The sequence below is a fragment of the Haliotis asinina genome, chromosome 5 (genome assembly GCF_037392515.1).
Source record: "Haliotis asinina isolate JCU_RB_2024 chromosome 5, JCU_Hal_asi_v2, whole genome shotgun sequence".
NCBI lineage: Eukaryota > Metazoa > Mollusca > Gastropoda > Lepetellida > Haliotidae > Haliotis > Haliotis asinina.
In genome coordinates this window covers 54,348,946-54,366,819 of record NC_090284.1, presented here as the reverse complement: position 1 = coordinate 54,366,819, position 17,874 = coordinate 54,348,946, and the positions used below count along the sequence as shown (strand labels likewise).

The window sequence follows — 17,874 nt, the reverse complement described above, 5'->3', positions numbered from 1 at the left end:
TCTCGTTGGATTACAACTGGATCTTATCCGACATCGATCTTTGGGAAACACAATGCCTGTTACTGTATCCTGAACGTTAACATGCACGAGTTAACATTGCAGCAACAGACTTGCGGCATACACCGGGGCATTTATTGGTGTAATCGTCGACAACCTTCATCTTTGTACCATCAGTCATCGGACTATCACAATGATCTTAATCATTGCATATATTTCTGTATAAATTACATTTGGTAAATGTCATGTATTGACAACAATAAAACTATGGTATCGCCATGCTGGCAAGCGGCCTTGCCTCGATAAAAACAAATACAATATTAACCTAACAGAATCTAATGAACATCGCGCCCCTTATACTAGTATTTGTATTGGAGCCTATGCACATTAGTACTGTGATCGTGATAAGACACTCACCCAGCTAAATAGAAAGGATTTTGAACTGTCATTTCTCGATAAGGAATTATTGTGTATCGGATCTTCTTTACAATTAATGCATAAAACATAGAGATCCTACATTTAGCGAATAATCAGTAATGATGGAAAATGCAGTCTAACAAATTAGGCTTCACGGCAGATATTACAAGGAGATGTGGTGTGTATGCAGCGCCAACTGTACTTAGCACCTCCTCTGGAGCATACCACATGCGGAGTGTTATCAATGAGTAACCAGCAAGTAAGTGGTGACAATAGTAGATTGTATCATGATCTGCTAGCTACGTCTCCTTCTCAGGAGAGTTGTTATTGCTTTGATGTAGTGGGGCTGTGGATATGGAAAGACTGGTTTATGGAAGGAGTAACATGAATAATATAGTACCCGTGATTAATCAGGCTTAACAAGAAACATACGGTCAGGTTTACTGGCTTACAATGTATTGGCAAGGTTGTGTGTGTGATGACTGCCAGGATGTCATTACTTATGGCCTTTTCAGCCTACGTTTCTAGCATGCTTGAAGAACGCTACTTAGCACAACGAATTGTCGTGCTCACTTTTCATGCGTATGTGTGCGTGCGTGGGTGCGTGGGTGCGTGCGTGTGTGATCATCATCTTGGATGGATGATGTGTTTGCAATCTGGTAGAATCTCCGAACCTACTGGTAGGGATTGCTATGTCTCTACTGGTAGAACTTCTAATTATATGGAATCACCTATACAGTCGCAATCCAGTCTGATCTAACGATATATTTATATATATATATGTGTGTGTGTGTGTGTGTGTGTGTGTTAAGTTGTTATGTTTGAATATGGTTATTTGCATGTAGTTACAATTTATGCATTCATGTATGCTCCATCCTACATCAATATATGTTACAGTACATATTACTAACCAACCAAAGCGGATGAATATAGACAAATGTTGCACTGTTCATTAATCATGTAAGAATAAACCATGAAGGCACTAGGTTTTTACAGGTATCATTTACATAATTATGAAGCATACATCGTGTACATGACGTAAGATGGATGCATTATGCATGCAAGCTCATGCATCCTGTTTTCAAACTGCATGTATCCTGTATGCACCATGATGACACTACAGTTTCAGCTACAGCTACAGCTGTAGTTTCGCTGCTCCACTTTACTGCTGGCCTCTGTATACTTGATAATGGCATTTGCTTGTCGTTGAGCTCACCGAGGTGGACCAGTAATTAGATCTGATTGACAGTCTGCGTGTACACATAGGTCTAGCTTTGCTAATTGGTTACAGACATGGCGTGTGTTCATTAACCTTGGTTTAATAGGTGTCTGGATCATACATTGTGTATAATTCTGGACTGGATAAGTAACAAGGTAATTGTGAATAGATAGATATTGATGGAATCCATTACCGGAAACTACGTGGAATATTAATGTACTGTATATCTAGATTCTTAAAGTAACACAATGAACAATTACGATGATTATGCTATTGTTCTTGAACATGAATCTGTGGAAACCAATGGCCATGAGGTAAGGGCATAACGTCGATGGACAACATAAAGATTATAGCAAAAATCTATTCAACATTCTCATATACATCTCATATTTAATATACAACATTCTCATATATATCTCATATTTAATATACAACATTCTCATACATATCTCATATTTCATACACAACATTCTCATATATATCTCATATTTTATACACAACATTCTCATATATATCTCATATTTCATACACAACATTCTCATATATATCTCATATTTCATGTACAACTTTCTCATATATATCTCATATTTCATATACAACAATCTCATATATATCTCATATTTCATACACAACATTCTCATATATATCTCATATTTCATACACAACATTCTCATATATATCACATATTTCATACATAACATTCTCATATATTTCTCATATTTAATATACAACATTCTCATGATTCTCATGATTTAGCAATTACATGATCTGCGGAGGCCCGTTTTGACTACTGTGACAGTCGTTTCTCCAAATATCAAGAATATGTCTCAGTACTATGTGAGTTAGTCCCCAAACCATTGGGATGCAGTGGTAACTCGAGGTCTGCCTGTACAGGGACGGTCAATTGTTATACGTGTTTGGTTGCAACGAGCTGCAAGTCATGATATCTTGCTCAGACTAACACTCAGACGCCTGGCAACAAAAGACTGGTAATCTCCAGCATGCATTCTTTCAATGGCGATATTACGTGTCACAGACTCAAGACGTGAGGTTGTGATTTGACCTTGAAACTCCTTCAAAACGAATGCCAAAATCTGGACTTTTTGGTGACACAGTGAATGCTCTTTGCCGCACAATTTCACCTGGAAGATGATTTCTGTTGCGTTGTGACGATGCCTTTCTAATCCTTGTAAGATATCTCATCAAAATCAATATTTTCAGGTAAAATCGATATTCTTACTTGTTCAGTTGAATAAAATCATGTTATCAACAATTTTGTTACATATTTTGACGATTGTTTGAACAAAATATGTATTTAAAAAAATTTTAAAATACAAATCGCCTATGCGTTTCTTTTTTGGGGTAGTATAAATTGAGAGACTAACCGTTAGTCTATAGGTAAATGTACTACTATATGCCTTTGGTTTCGAAGATGAAAAACAATAGACAATGGTACCAGACACATGAACACTACTGCAAGCTGGGAATATACTCTCATACTTGGGAATATCCATGGAATGATAACCACCATCTTGCAATCCTTCACTCGCTTATCAAATATTGTGTCTTGTCTACTAGTAACACAATTATCGACAACAATGGTAATCTCCCGAGAGGACCTATTTCCCGCTCAACCTTTACAGGATGACAATATCACCTGGCAAAACACTTCAACAGACATATCAATCGCATTAGGAGTACTTCACCAGATTACCAGTTCGACCTGACGATCATTTCACAATAACAGAAACGAATATGCACCTTGAAATCTAATCTACCTTCATCGCAATACGAAAAAAGCATGAACGCGTTAAAAAGTGGGATTCTGAGCAGTACCAAAAGATTGTCATAGGGAGCAACTGCTGAGGACGAACGCAAGGTCTTCAATGTGAAAGAACTAAATATGCAGTTCCAAAGCTCTTGCAATATTGATATTAAACAGAAACGCAAAAAAATAGGTACGAATTTCGCAGTGTGTTCGTGGTCGTGTATTAATGAGCATGACTATCAGTGTGAATAACACTCTATGCATATATGTATGGCACAGTGCATAGATGCAGTTTCACAACACAAACATGAATATCCACTGGATGTATATACAGATGCTTGATGCATCCTTCAGTCTCCAGCTGCCTGCTTGTTTTTGGATATACATTATGCAAGAAAAAACTGTGTCAGATACTTCGTTGCCATGGATATCGGGAATGCTCCAACTGTCAAAAGCTTACCAGCTTGATGAATTATTCGTAGGATGTAGTGAGTAGCTCGCGGTAACATCATGTCAGTATCTTATTTTAACACGACCTTGGAAACGGAATCTGTTCACGAGAACCTCCAGATTTCAACTTGCTTCACTTTATGATCACGTGGTGTTGAGCAGAAAAAGAGGACGCTTCGCGGCTGGTGTTCGCTCCCAGCAGGCAGGACACGCTCATCTAAAAACACATGGGGCAGACTTGATTAATATGAAATGGAATCTGCTGCTTTTGATGATGGATTGCGTTCAGAAATGAGAGTTACATGAGTTTATTATATAGTCGTAATAAAGACAAGGAAGATAGTTTGATTGAACTGTGGAAATTCTCTCAGTCACCTAACCGTTTGTTTTGCTTTGTTTTGTTGTTTTTTTATTTACGCCGCATTCAGAAAAAAGCCACCGACGGCGGTTTGCCAAATGATTGCATAATGAAATTGGTGAAGGAAAATTATCACGTCACAGAAGCCACAGTCTCATCTCGAATAATTAATTGGCATTTACACAGTGAAATACGATAGCTCTCATATCTTCTTGTAAATGCAAGATCAATAAGCTGGTACTCATCGTCGTAACTTAAAACAGGACTGTCAGTCAGTTCTTACCGTTTGTCATCTATGCCGTGAACCATGAAACCAAGCATACAGCGACGAGTAGGTGGCTCTGGAGAAATAAACAGAGTGTCGAATGTCGTATAATACGAATGGGGCGACGGCGAAAAATCATTGAATCCTGGTAATTGAGGGAGACTAGAAATAACGACGGTGTCTCCGAATCATAACGGTCGTATGTCATTTTTCTTAAAGATTCATCTTAAAATTGTTCTCTAATTGCTCAGATCAAAGAACTTTACCCTGCCGATCACTGTATCACCACAACAAGAATGGTTTGTTTTACACGACATTTTCCCATTGTGGAAATTATCACATAATTTTTGTAAACGTTACGCTACCTGGTCTGTTGGATAGAGCGTCAGTATCAAAACGGGGTTACGGGGAAGCCTAGTGGTTAAAGCGTTTGCTCATCACGCAGAAGACACGGGTTCAATTCCCGGTATGGGTATAGTGTGTGAAGCCCATTTCTGGTGTCCCCTGTCGTGATCTTGTTGGAGTATTGATACAAGCAGCTTAAAACTAAACTCACTCACTCACACATTCACTCACTCTGCTACAAAAGCAGAAGGTCTAAGCGATCAGAGCGGTACGAGCATCGGAAGTCAAAAATGAAGTACGGGGAGTACGATGCCGTTTATTTCAGTGCTGAAGGGGCCACAGGCCTGTAGCGCAAGTACAATATGCAATGATCAAATATAAACAATCATATAAGCAATCGTGGATATTACATTATATATTTAAGACATGACAGCATTTCTATAGTTTAAGGCATCTATAGTTTACGGATAAGTCTTTTCCAATATTTAATTACTTTAATATAAGCATATAACGCCCCGTTCCCCCATACACCATAACACTCGGAGTATTTGTTTTAATTCCAAGGTATTTTTTACGCAAATAGGTGTACTTTTTAAATCCCCATACTTCTGACCTATAAAGTAGTAATGGGCGTATTTTTGCATCACATATATTACAAAAAGACAACATACGGTATGTTTGGAAGTACAAAAAGGTTCTTGACAATTCCGGAATTTTCTTAGCCTGGTTTCACGCCTCCTTGGTATGTAAGTTCAAAGTGAGGTGATCCGTAAAATACACACCTAAACATTTATAGAAAGATGTAGTTTCTAACCTATGTCAGTCATAAACCACTTTCATATTTCGCTAATTTACCTCAATTTTTAAAAGCAATCACTTTAGTTTTGTCCATATTTACACTCAATTTTATCTTCAAAATGTTTTTCAAGTTTCCAAATTTTCCGCTTGAATCAGTTTATTGCGGTGGAAAACTTCATGTAACATCATGTGAAAAAAGTTGTAAGAAAAGCTCATTAGAGTCGGGGCGTATTTGTATTCTATATCTCCATTTTTCATGAATTTTTCTGGCTAATTCATTAATAAAGAAAGACGAGAGAAAAGGGCTCAGAATACATCCTTTTCTAACTCATATAATTAACATAGATGCAGGTTCACTGTTATTTTTTACACAGGCTTTTAATTTATCGTACATGCTTTTAAGGAGGGTGTTAAATTTGGGGGTAATTTCAGGAGATTGCAGGAGTGTCCAAAGTTTGTTCCTATCTACCGCGTCAAAAGATTTAGAGAAATCAATGAAAAGGGCATAGAATTTACAGCCTTTCATATTTACAAATCTTTGTATAAGGGATTGTAGAATGAAGATATAGTTAACTGTTGTGTAGCCTCCTGGAATCCTGCTTGGGCTTCGTTTACCTTATTCATACTCTCGGCCCAGAAATATAGTCTCTTGTTTATAAAGCAGGTGAATGTCTTACCGAATATGCTTAGCAACGTTATGCCCCTGGAATTGTTAGCATTATTTCTATCACCTTGCTTATGGACAGGTACAGCGATCCCTACAGTCCAAGGTCCAAAAAAACCCATGTGTTTAAAGTCTGGTTAAAAAGTAAAACAAGGTATGTTGTAAATATCTTAGTTAGTTCAGGGGTTTGAGGCTGCCTGTACATTCGGTTACCTCTTCATGGCTTTCAGGAGAATCTAATATCTCACATGTAAAGTCATCTGTAGGAGGAGGTGTTACATTAGGGGTGTGGCTGTCTTGGTTCTAGCCTGTGTGTTAGTAGGCCATTCAGCCATTCAGCCATTCAGTTATGCTAATACTGTCACAATGGTGTGGTTTACCATTCAGATTTCTTCAAAGGGAAAAGAAGTCCTTTTAATCTCTAAAACTAATTTCTAAGGTTTGTCTCTGTTTTTGTAGATAATTGTGTCGTTTTTTTGTCTATAAACAGCTTTGTACATATTTCTAGCGGTATTACATGCATGTCGCGATTGTCTGTCGTTTGACTTTCTGATTTTATTTAAACAGCCCCATCTACTACCTTTCAGATCATCACATTCTTTATAAACCATTTCTTATCATAAAATTGTACCATCACCTTAAGCACAAAAAGTTGATGATCATGAATATTTTAGGGGATGTGTACGTCGTAGTGAAGACGAGCACACAACGACGTTATCCCAAAAGTATTTAATGTCTTTACAACGTTGTCCCATTTATGCGGTACAAGCAACTACGCCCAAAATTTAATAAATTAATCGGGTCCAGTGCTGTTCTCTTATACCTGGTGGGGCGTGTACTAAGATCAGTGTCCCTTATCAACCAGCTTGCATCCACCCAGTATGTAATTAACGTTTTTACTCAAAAATATGTGTTGATGTTTAACTAAATGAAGAGTGGATCATATGGTACATTCAAATCATAGACGTTTTAAGGGAATGTACATTGCCACATAAATAGTTTTTTTACTAGTACTGGGTTTCTTAAACGTGTGCATTCAAATTCATATATCAAGAGTTTGTTTCTTGAGGAAATAAAAGACACATTACATAACGAGAATGATAAATAGTAACATTTATCGCATAAATATCCAAATCTAGCTGAGGTGTAACTATTATCTGTCTAGGGGCCACGGCAATGCCAACAACATCATGGCAATCATTTCACATTGTTTCAAGTGGTGGAATACGCTCATTCACTGGACATACATTGTTTCAAGTGGTGGAATACGCTCATTCACTGGACATACATTGTTTCAAGTGGTGGAATACGCTCACACACTGGACATACATTGTTTCAAGTGGTGGAATACGCTCATTCACTGGACATACATTGTTTCAAGTGGTGGAATGCGCTCATTCACTGGACATACATTGTTTCAAGTGGTGGAATACGCTCATTCACTGGACATACATTGTTTCAAGTGGTGGAATACGCTCATTCACTGGACATACATTGTTTCAAGTGGTGGAATACGCTCATTCACTGGACATACATTGTTTCAAGTGGTGGAATACGCTCACACACTGGACATACATTGTTTCAAGTGGTGGAATACGCTCATTCACTGGACATACATTGTTTCAAGTGGTGGAATACGCTCATTCACTGGACATACATTGTTTCAAGTGGTGGAATACGCTCATTCACTGGACATACATTGTTTCAAGTGGTGGAATACGCTCACACACTGGACATACATTGTTTCAAGTGGTGGAATACGCTCATTCACTGGACATACATTGTTTCAAGTGGTGGAATACGCTCACACACTGGACATACATTGTTTCAGGTGGTGGAATACGCTCATTCACTGGACATACATTGTTTCAAGTGGTGGAATACGCTCATTCACTGGACATACATTGTTTCAAGTGGTGGAATACGCTCACACACTGGACATACATTGTTTCAAGTGGTGGAATACGCTCATTCACTGGACATACATTGTTTCAAGTGGTGGAATACGCTCATTCACTGGACATACATTGTTTCAAGTGGTGGAATACGCTCACACACTGGACATACATTGTTTCAGGCGGTGGAATACGCTCATTCACTGGACATACATTGTTTCAAGTGGTGGAATACGCTCATTCACTGGACATACATTGTTAGGGATGTTTGTAAATTTTGAAAAAGTGGAGTACTGATAAAATATGTCATAAAAATGCAAATATCCCTAACTTATTTTGTCCAGTATGGAAAACAGTCACAGAAAAGATTCATGTCAACCAACATCTAACACGTAGTTTACCCTTTTTTGTTTCCCTTTTTTTCATTAGTATCGTTCTGGCTGATGTCCTGTGTATATGTAAAACTATCGTTACGGATTGGCTAAATAAACAGAATAGAATATGACCAAGACGTATGACTTAGGCCCGAGGTATATCGATGACAGGCTAATCTTCCATAATGATCAAAAGTTGACTTCATTTCTCTGATTTAACGATCTACTGGAAATATATGAGTCAACATACGCTTCGTCTGTTGTACATTTTGATATAGATACAAAGACTCAGAGCGACAAATGACACGCGCATTCCTGTGTGGGAAGAGGGACAACTTTCCAAATGTCAACTTTTCAATTATCCTATCAGAAACATTTCACGTCTCTCAACGTAAAAGCAAGCGTATACTTTGCCTGAAGAAATCAAGAATCGTCTTATGACCATTCCTCAAAAGTTCTCTAATGAGGGTTGCGACGTTTATGGCCTCATTAAAGTTTCAATGCTTCTTTGCTCGTGTTTGTGACTGGCATCACTGGTGATAAGGGTATATGGACAGTTGGCCAACGTCTGGTATTATTAATATTTGATTCTGGTGATCGTATATTCCTAACTAAATCGTCTCAGACCGTGTGTTGTAACAGATTCTCATGACTGAAAAATGTTTCGCCCCGTTTCTGTTATACCTGTGGGAATGACAGATGTCCACGATGATTGCATTAGAGTTTGTTGGAGTTCTATGGATTGTATTGAACTCGGACATGGTAGCTCATGGTATTGTATATTGCTTTTGAAAGTTGTGTAGTTGTTCCCACTTTAAAGGTCTCAGATAACAGCATGGTACTGATAATATAGATCTATTACGTCACAACACGTATGGATGCGGGGCATACCACATGACATACCATAAAGCATGAATCACCACTTGATTTTTAAGTTTCATGAGCTCGAGGTGTCCAGTTCTCCTATGTACCTCAATAGAAAGCTCCTTAAAACCACTGTACCTAGCAAATATACCCTACATTTCCGCCTCAAGGAGTGAGTAAGTTTAGTTTTACGCCGCACTCAGCAGTATTCCTGCTATATGACAGCGGTTTGTAGATAATCGAGTCTGGACCAAACGTCGATCTACGATCCAGTCAGCGAGTCTGACCACCAGATCCCATTAGTCATCTCTAATGAAAATCATGGGTTACTGAAGGCCGGTATTTTAACCTGGACCTTCACAGGCCTAATGACCAGAATTTTATGGATGTCAACTTTTTTATTCGTGTCCATCACTATACTGAGATTGACATCATTAAAAGACTTACCTTTATTCATACATATATATTTACTTTATATACTAATGGTCCATTTATTTCGGTGTTTGACGAATCATTCTTATGTTTTATTTTCTATTTATCCAATGTCTCTAAGAGCCAACATTAATTTTCCATTCTGTCAATTTTTCATTCTAAGAAACTATACTCAGGATCTAACTTTTCCTTGCCTGTATCAAAGGATGGATTCAGCCATCTGTTGTGTACATTTTTATGTACCCCTGTATGGTCCAGACAATCTGGTGATCAACAGCGTACGCATCGTCCTCCGGAACTGGGATATCATGGTATGTGTCAATAAGTCAGCGAACCTGACGACCTGATCCCGTCAGTTACTTCTTACGCCAGGCTTGGGTTATTGAAGACCAATTCAAACCCGAGATGTTCACGGGTTCTCAAGGATCAACTGTAATCCGATGTCAAAGGTTTGGGACATCTGATCAGTTTTGAAAATGGATATTTGTAAACTGTCGGACTTCATCATTTTCAACAAATACGAACGGGTGAAATCGGGAGAATAGTAAACAAGGTCCTATGGACAACAGTTGCTCCTGAGTTTTTAAAGGGTTTTTACACATATCAATCTTAGTGACTCTAAACCTTTGGGCAAATCTGGTAGTCATATGTATGCCAGTAATCACTTGCTGTAGTGTCACTAATACCATTCACTGTGTAAATGTTAATGTCGTACTTATGTCAACAACTCTCATCTGTAGTGTCAGTAATGCATTGGGCAAATGTGGATGCCATACTTGCGTTGATGACTCTCTGCTATAGTGTCAGAAAATACCATTCATTCTGCAGCTGTTGATGTTATACACATAGCAGTAACTGTCAGCTGTTATGTCAGCAAAAGCCAGTCACTGTACATATGTGCCAGTCATAAATGTTACAGTGATCCTCGGCTGTGCATATGTCGATGTCATAGTTCTATTACTAAATACCAGGTAAACTGTGCAAGTGTGGATGCCATACTTATGTAAGTGGCTAACGTCGATGTCAGTCACGACCAGCAATGCTTTAGGGTAAGATGAGTAGACCAGTAGCCAGTGCCAGGTATAGGCCAATATTTCTTTGATTATTTACTAACAGTTGTCTTTTCTTGTCTTGCCCATGAAGGTCCGGGGTAGAATAGGCCTTCAGCAACCCATGCTTGCCATAAAAGGTGCCTATGCTTGTCGTAAGACGCGACTAACGGGATCTGGTGGTCAGACTCGCTGACTTGGTTCACACTTGTCATCGGTTCCCAGTTGCGCAGATAGATGCTCATGTTGTTGATCACTGGAGTATCTGGTCCAGACACGATTATTTACAGACCGCCGCCATATAGCTGGAATATTGCTGTGCGGCGTAAAACTCAAATCACTCACTCACTCGCCTTTGAGTGGCTGTATATAGTTTTGATACACGCGACGATGGTGGAGTTTTTAATTATGATGATGATGCTCATATGATGCTGTGCATATTTATTTCCTTATCTGGAATGCCTCGAAATGAACGTTGCCGCTGCTGCAAATGAAGAACAAGACATTCATGACTTCGTGGTTGTATGAAGGGATCAAAGGGTGATCTATTTCGTTATATGATCTTTCATTTCCCATGCATCTCGCTCTAAACCACCAAGCCTTTGATGACTTTGAAATATTCCCATAACATTACTTCCCTTCGCTGCACGATGCAACATATAGACCACGATCAACACCAGCCTGATGTCTCTCAAGGACGCCTAACAGCGATAAATGCCACCAAAGACAAAAAACATATTATTCAAGCATCATTTTTACATGGTCAGTTCACAAACCCACGTTTCCAAACCATTCCCCTTTCCTTTGTGACTTCTATGTTTTTATCCCGGCGCCACATTTTTGGAATGTCTGTTGTTGTTTTCATCAAAGATCAGTCTGGTTTGTAACGCATTAGTGGTACAGCGAAAACAAATGTATCATGTGCGTCGAAGATACTCGCATCCTCCTAGGCCATACTTATATCGGCAAATATAATTCAGTTACATATTTGGCATCATAATAGACAATAAAAGCTTAAAAACGTTTTAACCAAATTTTACTGCATTGAAATGAACATTTACTGCATTCAATGTTCATACGGTATCTCAATAAATGCATTTATCTGAACGTCAACAAATTGTTATTGTTAATTACTCCGGCGGTTACATGAACAGATCCGGAGCTATGATCGACTGAGGGAGGTTTTACACCGCTTTTTGTAATATTTCAGGAACACTAGACACTAGAAACAGGCTTCACACATTGCACCCAGTACACTCAGTGACTCACGCACTCACCGACTCTGAAATACTATGTTCGGTTATGTAATTTCACAAATACTCAAACCTTGGCCATGAAGGTACATGTGACTTCCGATCAGAATGTATCTATGCAAAGCAGGGAATGCAAGCGGACATCCTTTCATTTGGTTACCAGCATTATCTCGTCTCTTCAGACGGTTATCAGAGCTTCGGACAAATGCGAGTAGGAGAAATCAGCTCCAGGCAGGTTTGAGTTACTGTCATTTCCTCTGGGTTTTAATACCAATTTGAGGATACACTCTACATTGTTACGCTCTTTGTCTGCTGGGTTGTGAGCCTAACGGCTAAATTACAATAAACGAGAAGCATCCATGCATTATTCAATGTACAGTAGTTGATCTCTCCATTCAGTCAGTGATAAGGAATCTGTACAAATATTTATGTAAATAAGCTCATAACGATATATTGGATAATTACGTACAGGCTGTCAGATGTTTCGGGTATTTTTAATTCTTATGCTTATTTGTACTCTGGTACATTTAAAATCAAATGATTTGTGCTTGAAGTTCCTGAAAGGCATTTAGAAGCTGGCGAACATAAACACACGTTTATTAATGACAATGTATTTGTAGTCAGAGTTTTACAGCTAATTCTTGCCTCTTCATCACCCACCACCTGGTTATCTGTAACAAAAAATGTGTTCAGGTTTGTGCTTGGTAAAAACTTTAGATTTTAAGAAAATGCGAACATAATCTAGATGTCTGGAGAAGTGAATTAACATCTTGTAAAGATACCTCCCAACCTTCCCGTTTCCGCTTTGGTTAAGGTAATGTTAAATGTGGTCTCACACAAGCACATTGCACATACAATTCACAATAACGTCTACGCGCGAATACGCTCGCGTTATAGTAAACTATTGTACTTTCCGTGCAATCGGGCACTTATCAATAAAAGTAAATATATACATGTTCATCAGGTTTCAGCAAAGACGCTATAAAAAAACAATGAACCATGATTGCTTTTGCACTCTCTGGGCATGATAAAGTGGAGCGACGTTTACGTTGTTATTCGAATTCTCGGACACAGCTTCAGGGGTAGAATTCGGGAAGCGTTGGTTCAAGGTGTGTGTCGTGTATAGAGTTAAGTCTTGTGATTGCAGTCATTGTGTTGATGGCATTGTGCTTACCACAACAGATCGTTCTAGAAAATATTTAGAAATATCACCTAGCTTCAGGTTTTAGAAAATATTATACAAAAATATTCCACTCTCCAAACATATCTTGAGAAACATGAACAAAAGCCCACCGTGTTACCCTCTTGCTGTCGTCTTTGTTCCCGTCTTGCAGCTATTCCAATGTCCTCGACCCTCTAACTTTTCTTGTCGTCATGTCCGCCTCCCTGCTTCTGAGCGCTGCTCCTTCAGACAGTATGATTACGCTGGCAGTCGTTTGTTTTTATTCCCGTTATGCTAACCTTCGACGCTATCTAAAAACCAAAACGGCCCTGAATTCCTTGTCGAGTCACAGACAGTGGATGTCAGTTTTCAAAGCTGGAGCTTCGCCTTCCTCGTGTTTTCCTGATATCCAGATCAACTGTCTAGTGTCTACATGACTTACATCTATGTGGCCCCAGGTCATATATCACGTTATCTACCGGGATCGATGTCATCTACAAATATCACAGGTTATAGGTATCGTCACATTATCATAACTCAAATGACTACTTTTGTCAACATGAAATGGAAATCAAGTATACCAACGGTTTCATCGCGTACTGTTGACGTCTGTAGTTTAATTAAATTCAAGTTGCGATGTCGATACCATACCAGCGTTGAACAGAAACCTTGTGAAAAAGGAGTGAGCGAGTTTTAGTTTCACTCAACAATATCCATATGGCGGTACATCGATTCTGGACCAGACAATCCAGTGACTAACAGCATGAACATCGATCTACGCAATTGGGATACGAGGACATGGTATGTCAACCAAGTCAGCGAGCTTGTCCATGCGATTCCGTTAGTTGCATGGTTGCTGGAGATCAATGTACCTTTTCATAAAACCCAGATCTTCACGGGTCTGTGAAATAGGAAAAACACGGAGAACTTTCATCGTAATACGTCGCTGTTTGTTGTTGTTTAAGGCCGCTCTCCGCAATATTTCAGCTGTATTGCAGCGGTCTGTAAATAATCGAGACTGGATCAGGCAATCCAGTGATCAATTTCATAAGCATAGACCCAAGCAACTGGGATAATATGACACGTGTCAACCAATTTCAGCGGTCGACCATCCGATCCTGTTAGCAACAGTCGTGTTTCGTCGTGATAGATAATGTAAGACTATCAAATATAATTAGTAACAATATTTGATGGATATTGCAAGAGATTATTGGGGAACAACTATCAATGATTTTCCAGTATGAAATTTCAAACAAACGCAATGACAGTAAAAATTATATCCTTTTTAACAATTGTCCATCCCAGCACGCTTAAATCAGATGCAGTTAAAAGGGGGATAACTCCAGCACTCCCGCTGATATAACACAATAATAACACAATCAAATCATAATATTTGTATAGCATATCAATAGACGACAGTTTCAAATATCCCGACTCCGCCATCGGCCTCGAGCCACAACAAGTTGTGATGATTCAACCGGGATGCAGCAAGTCAATACACGACTGTGTCCACAATCTCACAAGACCTCTGAGCGTAGCGTAGGCCCCCACTTCGCAAGCCTCTGACAACCGCTTTGTATAGTCGCGTAGCTGTTGCTGATCGGTGGTACGGCGTCAGCGGTCTGGAACTAGCTGTGCCATTGGTCCTACAGTAGGTTGAATACTACATCCCAGTGCAATGCATCAGTGCTTAGACAGATTGTAATGCGGAAGGGGAGTCGTTTCCTCTAGAATTACTCTCTGTGTGTCCAAACGTAGAAAGCGTGAGTCAGTTCCCGGGACATCTCCATGAAGACTGTTGTGGGCTAAACGCTGTGTGGATGCTAAGGATATTTAACTTATCAGGTATGTGAGCAAGCTTAGCTAACTGAATCTGCAGCACTATGCATGTCGTTTCAGGTTTCCTTGGAATTTGCAAGATTATATCCCACAGAACCGTACAGCATTGATAATGGATTCCCAAGACAGTAGTGTTTAGACCTGTGTATAAATGATACAAGTTGTGTTGTGTGAATTGATCTTGTTTTGTTTATTATCAAAGCTGATGTCGGTAGTTTTATGCGTGTTAACAAGTTGAGTATTAGTACTGATAACAATAACTATGAATTATTAACGTCAGTGTCGACGTGACATAAGTCCACATACAACACAAACATGTTTTAACCCATCGTTACTCACAGCTGTGTAACAGTAGGCCAGAGCAAGTGAAACCAGTATGTATTTTCCTATTAGGATAATAGGCTATTTTAGCAACTGTAGTTACAAGTAAATCGATTGACTGTTATATTAATGAATAGTCGCCTTAGCCTGACAGAGTACGGCAGAGTATGCGCATTGACTGAGTAATCAGTGAATGGCTGAGTAATCAAAAGATGACATTAATCAGTAGATGACAGACTGGCCAGTATATGACTGGGTAATCAGTAGATGACCCAGTAACCAGTAGATGAATGAGTAATCAGTACAATATCGAGTAATCAGAAGATGACCGAAGAATCAGAATATTGAGTAATCAGTAGATGACTGAGTAATCAGTACAATATCGAGTAATCAGTAGATGATCGAAGAATCAGAATATTGAGTAATCAGTAGATGACTGAGTAATCAGTGCAATATCGAGTAATCCGTGTATGACCGATTAGTCGGAATATCGAGTAATCAGTAGATGATCGATTATTCGGAATATCGAGTAATCGATAGATGGCTGCGTAACCAATAGATGAGTGAGTAATCAGTACAATATCGAGTAATCAGTAGATGACCGATTATTCGGAATATCGAGTAATCGGTAGGTGACTGAGTAACCAAAGGATGACTGAGTAGTCGGTACAATATCGAGTAATCAGAAATCAACGCGGTAACTGCATTGAAACAACTGCCCGCAGACCTTGTGTTATATTATAAAGTGGTGTAGAATCTTGAGATACCACCACTATATTGATCCAGTATTTGTCCTCTATCTGTGAGTTACTATCGAGACAACCTATTGTAGTTCTTCATATGGTGCTTTCCGCATTCACTAAAACCACGTAACTCCTGTACTTGACATTTCTCTCGGCAAGCTCAAATGGGCGTGGCACTGAACCTGGGGTCAGGGGGTGGAGGTCAGACGCAACGCTTTGTTGACAAGGACAACAATAAACAAAGATGCAGAGAACAATTACCGAGTGTAAAAATCAATGGCAGCAAGGAGGACATGATTCAGGTAGCAGGAATGCCAGGGATCACTTGAGTGCGTTCTGCCGGGTGGTAACGTTCTGGTCATCGCATGATGTGTCTGATGGTATTATCTACGGAACTGGTCATTATTCAGTAGCCCCAGTGGACCGTTTATGCATCACTATATTCGAACTTCGTGATGTAGGTCAGTCGTCGGAAGCTCTGCCGCGACAAACTATTTCGGATTGCTATCCGCGAATAGATATGGGCCCGTCAAGAATGCCTGGCGCGTGTACACAACTAACATTTGTATCTGCCTGTGTGATCTAAACAAAGAACACCAATGTAAGTAAACGAAATACTTACAGTCTAATTACACAGTGTAAACACAGACTTGAGGCGACAAATCATCCCGTAGTATACGAATTCATTAGTGATTAAATCGTTAAAACCTTAAGATGGGGCAAGGAAGTCTTACTATACGCAGGCGGATCTGCATAGCGCGACACATTACCGAAACACACGTAGATACTGTGGTCCATTGGCGCACGAACGCTTAAATCTCTGATTATATATAAGTTTGATAGTAACAAACTTAACCCATATAAATTGAAAATGGGTCCCAAATGAGACCAGAGATTCTGAACCTAAGGAAGGACTTGCTTCATTTAATTCTTTAGCATTGCAGTAAGGGCTTGGCAGGAGGGGAATAATGTTGCTCAGGGGCTGTAAGACACGCTTGTCCATCTGCAAAACAGTTAAAAAGAGAAACGATATAACTAGACTCGGAAAAATCCCTAAGGTAATAACTAATAATTTTATAATAATTTCCTTTAAAATTATACATAAATTCAACTCAATGTCCCTCCAACAGACTCGCGCCCTCACTGTCGCTTTTCTTATACTTCTTTCAGGATTGAATTACTACACATCCATGAGCTGAGCATTCAGCACGGTCTTGGATCAAGGCTATGCGTTATAGCTTAATATGTATTATATAAACATGACTCACACGCACACAACACATGGTCTGACGGGAGTTAGGCTGCGTTGAAAACAACTGATTTTACAAACCTTTTACCACAGGTATCCAAGTTCATGTCCGGTGGAAATTCTACGTTGAATTATCCCATGTGTGTGTATGTTCACATTCTTGTCTGGGTTAGATTGTTACCTCACCGCTCACACCGGTGTAATGTATAAATATGTGTAGACTTCAGACACCGCGAGGTAAAAACGCACACGTAGGCTTCCTCACGTTAACAGAAAGTGCATAGTATGTATACATACAACATGGCCCTTAGCATGCATTCCAGACCCCAGGGATTAGAAATAAATTCTGAATCCAGGTAAAGAAGACAGTGATTGTGCAAGTCTAGACTGCCTCAGGCCAAGGAAAAACAAT

General features: G+C 39.3%; 1 protein-coding gene across 4 annotated transcripts in view; it reads left to right on the top strand.

Moving 5' to 3' along the window:
• Positions 1 to 14,886: 14,886 nt before the first annotated feature.
• LOC137284835 (sodium/calcium exchanger Calx-like) overlaps positions 14,887 to 17,874 on the top strand; it is a 54,732-nt gene continuing 51,744 nt past the window's right edge. For 3 of the 4 annotated variants that reach the window (XM_067816849.1, XM_067816847.1, XM_067816845.1), the window contains exon 1: positions 15,065 to 15,155. The gene's annotated coding sequence lies outside the window, so the exon portion shown is untranslated. Of the gene's footprint in view, positions 15,156 to 17,874 lie in introns of all 4 variants that reach the window. The other variant, XM_067816850.1, reaches the window with a different exon arrangement.